Below are 11,171 nucleotides of genomic sequence, written 5' to 3' on the forward strand. Positions count from 1 at the left end.
GGTCTTCCAAGTGCATTCTTTCGAACTGGGCTAGGCTATCTGGTCTTCCAGGTGGGTTCTTTCAAACCGGGCTGGTCTATCTGGTCTTCCAGATGAGTTCTTTTGAATCGGGCTGGGCTATCTGGTCTTCAAGGTGGGTTCTTTCGAACTGGGCTGGGCTATCTGGTCTTTTAGGCGGGTTCTTTTAAACCGGGTTGGTCTATCTGGTCTTCCAGGTGGGTTCTTTCGAACTGGGCTGGTCTATCTGGTCTTTCAGGTGGGGTTTTTGACCTTTGATTCTTTGATTCTTCTTTAAATTTTTAATCTTTTGGACTTGTGAATTTGAATTTTGACCTTTGAGATAGAATCTTGAATTTGGACTTTGATTTGGAACCTTGAATTTTGACTTTTGAAATAGAATCTTGACTTTGATTTTTCTTTGGATTTTTAATCTTTTGGACTTTTGAATTGAAATTTTGAATTTTGACCTTTGACCCTTGATTTGGAATACTAAATTTTTTTTATACTCTTTATTTCCATTAGCATGGAGGGAGGGAACCACCTACCTTGGCCCTGTATGGCCTCCTGAACATGGTTCGGTCATGGTATAGGATACTTCAACATAGGGTGAAGGAGATGGTTGATTCATCATGCCTGTGCTGGTTGGCCCTTATGGAGACCTAAAAATTCAATCTGGCATTAGTAGGGCCTTAATGGAGTGGTGGTGGCTGAGTACTCACTCATTTCATCTTCCTTTTGGCGAGATTACCATCACACCTCTGTGCTTCTACGCCATGACGGGCGTTCCTTTTGGGGGTAGACCTATGACCCTTTCCGACACTCTGACAGCCAGGGATTTTGAGGACCAGATAGGTATTACCATTGTGGCTGATCAAACACATCCGTCTTAGAGATATCAGTGCAAAATGGTGGAGAACCAGCTTGTGGGTAAACCCTGGCAATATGGCCCAGGTGACCCGTTCTTTCTTGTTGTTTGCTGTGGGTCAGTGTCTTTTTAGTGACCTCCGAGGGGGAGTAGATATTCACCTAATGTCCTTCCTCCAGGATCTTTAGGTGGTAGATTCTCAAGACTAGGGTGGAGTTGCCTATGCATACCTCTTGTGGACCCTAAACTTATTGTCATATGGAGACCGAGGTCTTAAGGGAGTAGGCTACATCCTTCAAGTAATTTTTTATCCTTGTACCTATTTCCTTTCATTCATTTGGATTACACTTCCTTACTTTGATTCTTTAAAACAGCCTTGGTGCTTTGAGCACCTGGAGATTATAGCTCCCAAACTATGGGATCCTCAGGCATTTTTCTTCCCTGTAGCTACAAGGTGGGGAGACAACCAGGTGATTAGGGGCCGGTGTCATCCTCAGGGAACCACTACTCGTTCCCTTCTGGGCGGCCTTACAGTGGTATGCCACATTTGTCATTGAATTTCTTTCTATCCCGTGCTGTACTTACTTCTTCTTCGACTTGCAGGTCACTTAGAGGCTGCTCCATTCTCTCATATTTCCAAATTATGATGAAGTTGTCATGGCCAAAGGTTTATCTGAGAACCGTGTCTTATTTCGAGGAACATGGGGCCACATATAGTACCTGGGAGAGAGAGTCGTACCTTAGTGGTCTGATATCGAATCACGCTTCTCTCCCTGTCTTCCTCCACCCAGCATGCATTGCCTAGAGATCATCCCTGTGGACGAGATTAAGACTTTAGCCGATGGAGTATGGGATGAATCATTTCTCAACCATGATAGGGACTATAGAGCCTTCTTGGAGGAGGAAACAATATGCACCCCTCTTGGTCCTGATGGTCCAGTGGTATGTTGCACTTTTTAAGTATTTCCTTCATGCTTCAACTTCTTTTTGTTTTGGTCTTAACGGATGTTCTTTCAGGGGAGAACACGACGTGTAGACCCTTTTGTTGTTCAGTCACACGTCAGTGCTAATGATCCTTCGTAAGTTGGACCCTCTACTAGTGCGGGTGGGTCTCTCAGAGTAGCTAACATCCCCTTTCGTGGCTTTCCTACTTGGTGCTATCCCAACACGGCCAACCTCAGCCTCCCTCATCTTCTAGAGTGGAGCACAGATGTAAATGCTTCCCTTGGGCTACCCATTCTTTATGACTATGTGAGTATCTAATCATCCTTCAATTTACTCTTTGACTTCCTTTGGCTGATATGCTCTTTCTCAGGTGCCGCTGGAGGTCTATTTTGAGATTAGGGGGATGCATTATGGACTGTGCGAGACGATTGTTGCCAAGGTATTTTCCACTTTCCTCTTTTTTTTTTTTTTTTTTTGCCCTACTTTCATTATTCTTCTTTTTGATCATTTCCTGTATTCCTTAAGATGGAAGGATTGTCACTTTGGAGAGCCAAGTCAGTTCCTATGAGCAAGAAATTGCACAGTAGGATGCATTGATTCAAGATATGACACAGAGGCTGGAGCAGACTAGACTAGCATCTGCGGGTTCTCTGGTACTCCATGGGGGTGACTCAGAGTATGGTTCAGATGATGACTTTACTTCTTAGGGACCTGTCCATGTAGTTCCTACAAGTGTAAACACATGTATATATTTTCCTTTTCTTTTTCCCTCCCCCATTTATTTTGGCATCTTATGAGTGGAAATCGATCATTGACACAAAGTGATCCTTTTCTTTTTGTTTTTGTTTGTGGTTTGTAATGTTTAGGCATAATCAATTCCACAACTCAAGTCATAATTAGAATAATTAGGATAACACAAAAATCCAACTACTTCTTCATTCTATTACCAAGTGAGTTACATGGAAAGGGGAACAATTTTCCTACCATAGATAGGATAGGTAGGTAACAGGGTGGGAAGACAACTCTTGAGGTGGGTGAAAGTTCACCAACTCCTCTGAGTCCATCACCTCGAGCCCATATTGTTGGCTGATGTACGTAGGCAAGTAAAAGGATGTGTGAATCAATCCCATCAACCTGACGTAATTGTAGCTAGGGGTCTTCAATAGAAAATCTTCTTGTGGCCCCCTGGGCACCTCCACACGATATCTTGCACAATCCTTTCTTGTAGTTACCTCTCCCAGTCAGTGATGAGGTTGAATTTCAGAACTTCCCTCCTATCCTGGTAGCAAAGAGCTCCGAGTGGGCCACCTTTTAATTGCTTGGGTAACTTCAGTTTCTCAAGGAGCTAAATTTAAAAAATAGCAGGACTCCCTTGATAATGATCTAGTCTGAATCTATGGCCATAGCTCATGTCATCAAATCCCTTGAATGTTTCTACAAGAACCGTAGGGATGATGTCGCATCCTTTCTTCAACTATTTTACCACCTCAACCAAAACGGGCAGTGCACCATGCCCAGGAGTTCAGAGAACATAGTGAGCTATCATGCAAAGTAAATAAGCATCCTGTGATCTCTGTTGATGGATTCCTCCCATTGGTTAATAGTGGACAAAGATCTAGGCCACCTTTAAAATGTCAATCTTCCCATATCTGATGAAATGCTTCATTTCCTCTTCTTTCCATCTGAAGAAGTCCCGAATTTCTTCTGAATAATCTTTCTTCAAAGGTGGTTGGAATAACCTGCCTTTGGGTGGAGATAACGTACAAACTCAAAATTCTTCAAGAGTTGGGTAGATCTCTACTAATCCAAATCGAAATACATACAGATTGGCATCCCAGTGTTGAGGCACCTGCCAGAGTAATTGGTGATATAATTTCACACACCCAATCCGATCGAGAAATGACACATTCATAGATTCCAGTAATCCTGGCACCCTCATGTTCATGCCCAAGGTTCATTTCCTCAACGTCTCATCTAATGAGCTCATGAATTTTTCTGAAACCATCACAAACAAAAGAGATATGATGATTTATCAAAGCATTACTCATTAGCTAATGACTCAAACAAGCCTTTACCACTGTTGCATCAAACTATTTTTTTTTTTTACTGATCAAGGAGGGGGAATAAACTGGCATTGATAAATTAGTGTCGGGTGGTGATTTTCCTTTAGGGGATGGAATCTGGGATAAGGGTTTGTCGGATCATGGGTGAATGATAGATACCTAATGGCCTTGCATACCAAATGGCGAATCTTGGGGGATAGAATCCTGGATAGAAGTGGCGAATCAATGGGTGGATGATAGATCCCTAATGGCCTTGCATGCCAAATGGAGATTCTTGGGGGACACAAAATATGATGATCTTATAAGATACTTTGATTATTAATCTAGGAACCAATTTATTGCCTTTAGATGGTTGAGACCGCACTTGCACATGTCAAGTTGCCTACGTATCCCTCGAAAGGAATCAGGCCTGACGTAGTTCAGGCTATTCACCCTTTTAGACATAATATTTCTTCAGTTGATCCATGTTGACCAATCTGGGTATTTCTTTGCTATTGTGGTCTATTAGTTTCACAGCTTTGCATGGTAAAATCTCTTTAACAGTGAAAGGGCCACTCCAGTTGGGCTAGAATTTCCCTCTTAGGTCATGAATTGGGGTTCTTTGTTCGCAAAGACAAGTTCACCCTCTTCTATGTGGTGGGGCTTCACATTCTTATTAAAGGCCCTAGCCATCCTCAGTTGATATTTCTTTAGATCATCCATGGCTTTCATATGCCTTTCATCGAGAAAATTTAGCTCGTCATGTCTGACCTTCATCCACTCTCCTTCAGGTAGCTGACTATTAAGAAGCACCCTCAGGGATGGTACCAGGATTTCCACGGATAGAATCACCTCAACCCCATATAGCAAAGAGAAAGGGGTTTCCCCCATCGAGGATCATACAGAAGTCCGTTATGCCCATAAGACAAGGGGTAACTTATCAGCCCAATCCTTGTGTGTTTCTGTCATTTTTTGCAGGATGACTTTGATGTTTTTATTGGTTGCTTCCACTACCCCATTGGTTTACAGTCTGTAAGTGGTAGAGTGATGCCTTCTGATACCGAACTTTGTGTAGATTTTATCGATCTTGCCCCAGAAATGGGATCCCTGATCTAATATCAATTCTTGAGGTACTCTATATCAGGAAATGATATTTTCTTAAATGAATTTGGCTACCTTAGCAGATGTAAGGACTGTATATGATTGAGCTTCTACCCACTTGGTGAAATAATCAATGACTATCAAGATGAACTCGTGACCATTGGATGCTTTGGGGTTGATCTTCTCAACGATGTCGATGCCCTAAGTGGAGAATGACCAAATTGAACTGTGCGAATGCAACTCTGTTGGTGGGATATGTATGATCTTGGCAAATATTTCACACTTATGGCATTTCTTGACAAAGTCCACACAATCCGCTTCCATTGTGTTCCAGTAATATCCCAGTCTGAGGATCTTCTTAGATAACATCTTAGCATTCATGTGGGGTCCACAAAGACCTTGATGAATTTCCTCTATGAGGTTGTGGCTTGCTCCTTGTCCACACATAGCAATTGTATTCCGTCATAGGATCTCTTGTATAACAAATCTTTTTGAAGAATAAACTAGGTGGCATATCTCCTTAGAAATTTCCTTTCTCTGTTAGTTGCTTCATCTGGGTACTTCCTTTCACTGATAAAATCCACTATATGAGCAAACCAAGACCGACCATCTATAGTGAGAGAGTTCACTGAATTCTAATAGATGGGTCTGCTTCTTTATTCTATCAAGAATGGTCAGACTCTAGCTATAGTGTTACATTCTACCATGGAGGCCAAGGTTGCAAGAGCATCAATAAACCTGTTATTATCTCTTTGGAAGTATTCAGACGAGATCTTCTCAAAGTGTTCAACCATCACTTCCAGATGTTCTTGATATGGCTTCAACTTTTCATCTCTAATTTTTCATTTTCTTTGTGTCTGGTAGATGATGGTGGATGAATCACCATAAACCTTGATCCTTCACTCCAATAGCCAAAGTAGTTTCGAGCCCTAAAGCACAAGCTTCATATTCGGCAATATTGTTAGTACAGGGAAAATTAAGGCAGAATAATGAAGGCAAATAAAAACCATCAGGAGTGACAAGTAATATTCCCGCACCACAACCCCTCTGATTGGCTGCTCCATCAAAGTATAACTGCTATTCATTAACTATGTCTTCTTTCTCTATCACTGCGATTCCTTCATCTGGAAAGACATCATCCAAGGATCTTCCATCTTCTGTGGATTGGGTAGCCACATGAACCGCTATGGCCTGCCCCTTGATAGATTTATGAGTAACATAGGTGATGTCAAACTCTGATAGCAAAAGCAACCAATAGGGCCATCCTTCCTGTTAGGGCTGGTTTCTCGAAGAGGTACTTGATGGGATCCATCTTTAAGATCAATGCACTGGATATGAAACCATATAGTGTCATAACCTTTTCGTTGCCCAAATTAACGTAGCACAAGTTCTTTCCAAAGATGTGTGCCGTGTCTCATATTCTAGGAACTTCTTACTATGGTAGTATATGGCATGCTCTATCCCTTCTTTCGTCTCTTTCTATGCTAGAAAAGAGCCCATGGAATATTCTCCCACGGATAAGTACAAGAGAAGTGGTTCTCCTTCCACCGGCTGTGTCAATAGTGGTGGGTTCATGAGGTATCCTTTGATTTTGTCAAAAGCTTGTTGGCATTGGTCATTCCATTCCGTGGGCCGATCCTTCTTTAGTAGCTTGAAAATTGGTTCACAGATAGTAGTCAATTGAGCTATGAATCTACTAATATATTGGATGTGACCCAAAAATCCTCGTATTTGCTTCTCAGTCCGAGGTGTGGGCATTTCCTAAATTGCCTTGATCTTGATAAGTTCGACTTCAATGCCTCTTTCACTCACGAAGAAACCTAACAACTTTCCTACTGTTGCCCCAAATACACACTTTTGAGGATTCAACTTTAGCTGATACTTTTTTATTCTTTAAAAGAATCGCCTTAGCGTTGGAATATGACCCTACCAATCCTTTGACTTCACTATCATGTCATCCACATAAAATTTCACATCTTTGTTCATCATGTCATGCAATATGACTGTAGCTACTCTTTGATAATTTGCCCCGGCATTCTTCAATCCAAAAGGCATCACCTTGTAACAATATGTTCCCCATGGAGTGGTGAATGCTGTCTCCTCACGATCTTTTGGGTGCATGCTTATTTGGTTGTATCTCGAGAATCCATCCATAAATTATAACAAGGCATGCCCCGCTGTGTTGTCCACCAATACATCAATGTGAGGTAATAGGAAGTCAACTTTAGGTCTTCGTTAAGATCTCAGAAGTCCATGCACATTCGTACCTTACCATATTTCTTTGGTATTGGTACTATGTTGGCCAACCAATAGGGATATTTCACCACTTGTAGAAATCCTGCATTCCACTATTTCACAACCTCTTCTCTAATCTTTTTACTCCATTCTGGCCGCATTCTTTGGAGCTTCTGCTTCACCAATTTTTCTCCAGGGTAGGTCGACAATCGATGTTACACAATGTTGGGGTCTATACCAGGCATATCCTTATAAGACCAAGCAAAGACTTCAACAAACTCTTTCAGAAGGCTAATCGTATGTTCTACTTCTTCATCATCTAGGGTGGTACCAATTTTTAGCTCTCGAAGGCATGGGTCGGTTCCTAGGTTAATAACCCGGGTATCCTCATGGATGGGTTAGGCTTTCTTTGGTTTGCATTGTTTTATTAATTCTTGATATTTATTAAGATCATCATAAAAAAAAAGGAGCTAAGTCATACTTGAAATCAGAAATTTCATTCATGAAAGAAGGAGTAACAGACTCGACATACAAGGACTTTGGACTCGCCTCGAGAGGGGAGGCCGACACAAAATCATAAACAATAGACTCAACAACAGACTTGATAACTGGCCTGATGCTTTTTTCGAGGGTATTTAGGCAGGTTGACTCAATAACATGAGGAAATTTGAAGTTTTCTCCAATGGTTGTCCAGTTCAAGAGTGGTTTGGTGGCTCAATGGATGAGGAGGTGTGGCAAAGGGCCTTCTTCTCCTTCTGAAAACTTCAACGGTGTAGCGGTTCTTCTGGATAGGTGCTTGCTTATTTAGCTGGTCAACCTCATGCTCTCGAAAATCAAACTTTTTGAGAGGTGAGGATTGGTGGAGACTGCTCAATCCTCTTTCTATAAAGTCCATCTTTTCCAGCCTATTGAGGGATGCCATCCCGGTGCCTTGGTCACTTCTTTGACCACCTTCACGAACCTTCTCATTGCAGTTGATTCAAGCACAGTACATGCAAACCATCATTCTTTGTGCTGTCCTTTGCTTTGTATATGCACTTCTTCCTCTGAAAGGATGAGACTAGAGCTCATAAAGCTCTCGAGCTGTTAGTTCTTGTAGGAGGGAGAAAATGTAGGCTTTCAAATCAACGGGAAACGGTAAACTCCATGTGAGCCTTATCTTCTTTTCCCATTCTCTTTTCAGGAGGACTCGAGGACTTGGCAATTCCTTTGATCGGATCAATGTCATAGGGTTATCCGAGGAAAACTCTATCTCAATCAGTGTAATTTCTACTATCCTAGTGATGCAACTATCTTGATCACTTTCTTTAACTAGCATTTTCTGTTGTTTCACTTCATGAGTCACCCAGTTGAACTCGTCTTGAAAAAAACTTCAAATCTTGATTATATCTTTGCGAAGGTTTCATCAAACCATGGCTCCACATTACCGCAAAAAGGGAAATCCTCTCATTCTTTTACAAAGTACCCATTGAGAGTAGGATAGTAAGAGATGGAGATCTTCTTAGTTATCCTCAACACTTTCTGCCCCTTGGTGGTCAGAGGAGTGTACCCGAGACCATTCTTTCCTTTGTTCACTGCCAAACTAGGCTGCTTTGGAACTCCTTAATGATATTTCCCTAGTCTCATTCCAAGAAAATATTGCATACTCTTCATCATTTGATTTACTAGCGGACTCCATATGGCCTCATAGTTAGCCAGGATCTCCTCCTTTGGAACTTCCTTGGCAATGGTTGCACAAGTTGTATCTGAACCTCCTGGTCTTGTTCTTCTCCATTTTCAATATTGACCAAGGTGTTAATCACTTAGGGATCTCTGGCCACCGTGATCACATTTCTTTCATGAATAAACTTCATTTTTTTATGGAGACTAGAGGACACTGCCTTCACATGATGCAACCAAGGCCTTCCCGAGAGCATGTTAAAATCTGTCGGTATATCAATGACTTGGAAATCAATATCAAACTTCACTGGGCCAATCTTTACGAAAAGGGTCAGGATGCCAAGGATCTTCCTCTTGGTATTGTCCTACGTCAGTATGGTTTGGATAGTTGGCCTTAATTATTCCAAGTTGATGCCAATACTCTTCGCCGATCTCAAAGGTAACACATTCAAAGCAGACCCATTGTCAATAAGAACCTAGGGAACCACCTTGTCAAGGCATTCTACCATGATGTGTAGAGCTCGATTGTGTTGGACCCCTTTGGGGAGCTCCAAATTTGAGAACATCAAGGATTGTACCGTAAAAGTTGCCCCTACTATATGTGCGAGATGTGTCGGATTTATCTCAATTGGCAGCTGTACCTTGGTGAGAGACTTTAAAACTACTTCACGGTGTGTGGGGGAGGCCATCAATAGTCCCCAAATTGAGATATTAGCCTGAGACTTCTTGAGTTGAGCTAGGACCAGATTCTCAGGCTCCTTCTTCAAGCTTCTGGTTCCGGCCTCACTAGTCCTTGACTGTTCCACTACTAGAGGCTTGCCCTTTTAGTCTCTTCCACTTCTAGTTTCCATCACGTTGATAGCTTTCTTCACAATAATATTTGTGGGATAACAATCTTCATCATCACTATTTATTATGGTGATTATCATGGGATCATCCTCTTCTTCTAATTCTCCCTCCCTGCATGGGGTGGGAAGTCGAGGTCCTCCACAAATATCCACAGCTCTGGCTCGTAACTTTTTGACTGCATTAGAAAGTTGTTGGAATGCAGCTTCTATTGCCTCTGTGAATGTGTCATCTGACCCTATTTCCTCCAGATCATTCAGTTACTCATGGTAGTAACGATCACCGATAGTTACTTCCCCCAGCATGTTGTCAATTTCTTCTACTCTTTCTTGCATCCTCAATGTGTTGGAATACACTTCACACAATGTTTCTTCCATTTCTAATTGATGAGCACATTTATGTGTGAAATCTAGGGTAGTAAAACATACATTTTACATATTTAGAATGGAGCTACCTTGGGTTTTACTCTCTTTTTGCAGGTTTTATATTTTCAAGGCCTTAAGGACTATCGGGCACTATATCTTCAATTTTACACGTAAAGAGGTCTTATTTATTTTCATGGTTGCGAAGAGGACGAAATTTTGAGAAAGATGGATGTATTCAATTAAAAGTACACATTTGTTTGGTCACCCGTACAAATGATTATTCTTTTCAGGCCAGAAAAAGAATAATGGACTAGAACTGAACTGAGATGCAGAACCAGCCCATTTGCAGTTGTCCCAGAGGTACAAGGAATACTCCAAATACCAACAAGGATCGATGGACCACATCCTTAAGTGATTAAAGATTTGTTTTTGGTAACAACAACTACCTAGCGTAATTGGTGAGCTATGGTGTACAAAATTCCCTTGCTCACCAAGAGGTCTCAAGTTCAAATCTCATGGTTGTTTTTTTTAGAGAATTTTGTTGAAGATTTCCTGCTTTTCACGCACTTAAAGCACTAAGGGCATGGAGGGGATTTCCACATCAAATTAGAAGCAAGCAAAATCATGGAAGGGTTCTTGCGCAAGAAGAGAAGAAAAACAAAATGAGAAATAAAGATTGTCCAAATCTTCTCTCTCCTCCACATCATCACCCACCAAAAGATTGTCCAAATCACATAAAGCAAGAAGAAAATCGTCCCTTGGAGGGAAAAAAAGAAGAAAAATAAATTAGAAAAAAAAAATAATAAGCAAAAAAATTATAGGAAATTTCTCAAAGTTTATTTCTCTCTTCTCTCTCCTCCACCTTAGCACTTTTGGTCTCAAAAGATCTCACAATCAATTGTGGGTTTCTCTCTTTTAGGAAAGAGAAATTTGTCACCCTACCTCCCCATTCCCTATAAATACAACTCATGTAAGAGGAGGGGAGACAATTCATTCTTCTTATAGTTTTTTTTTTTAGTTGCTCTCTCTCTCCCTCTCTCACTCTTTAGTTTTAGTTCTTCTCTATTTTTGCTTTAATCACTTTTGTAGTAGTTTTTTATGTCAATTAATGCA

Source organism: Macadamia integrifolia, chromosome 9, assembly GCF_013358625.1.
Source record: "Macadamia integrifolia cultivar HAES 741 chromosome 9, SCU_Mint_v3, whole genome shotgun sequence".
NCBI lineage: Eukaryota > Viridiplantae > Streptophyta > Magnoliopsida > Proteales > Proteaceae > Macadamia > Macadamia integrifolia.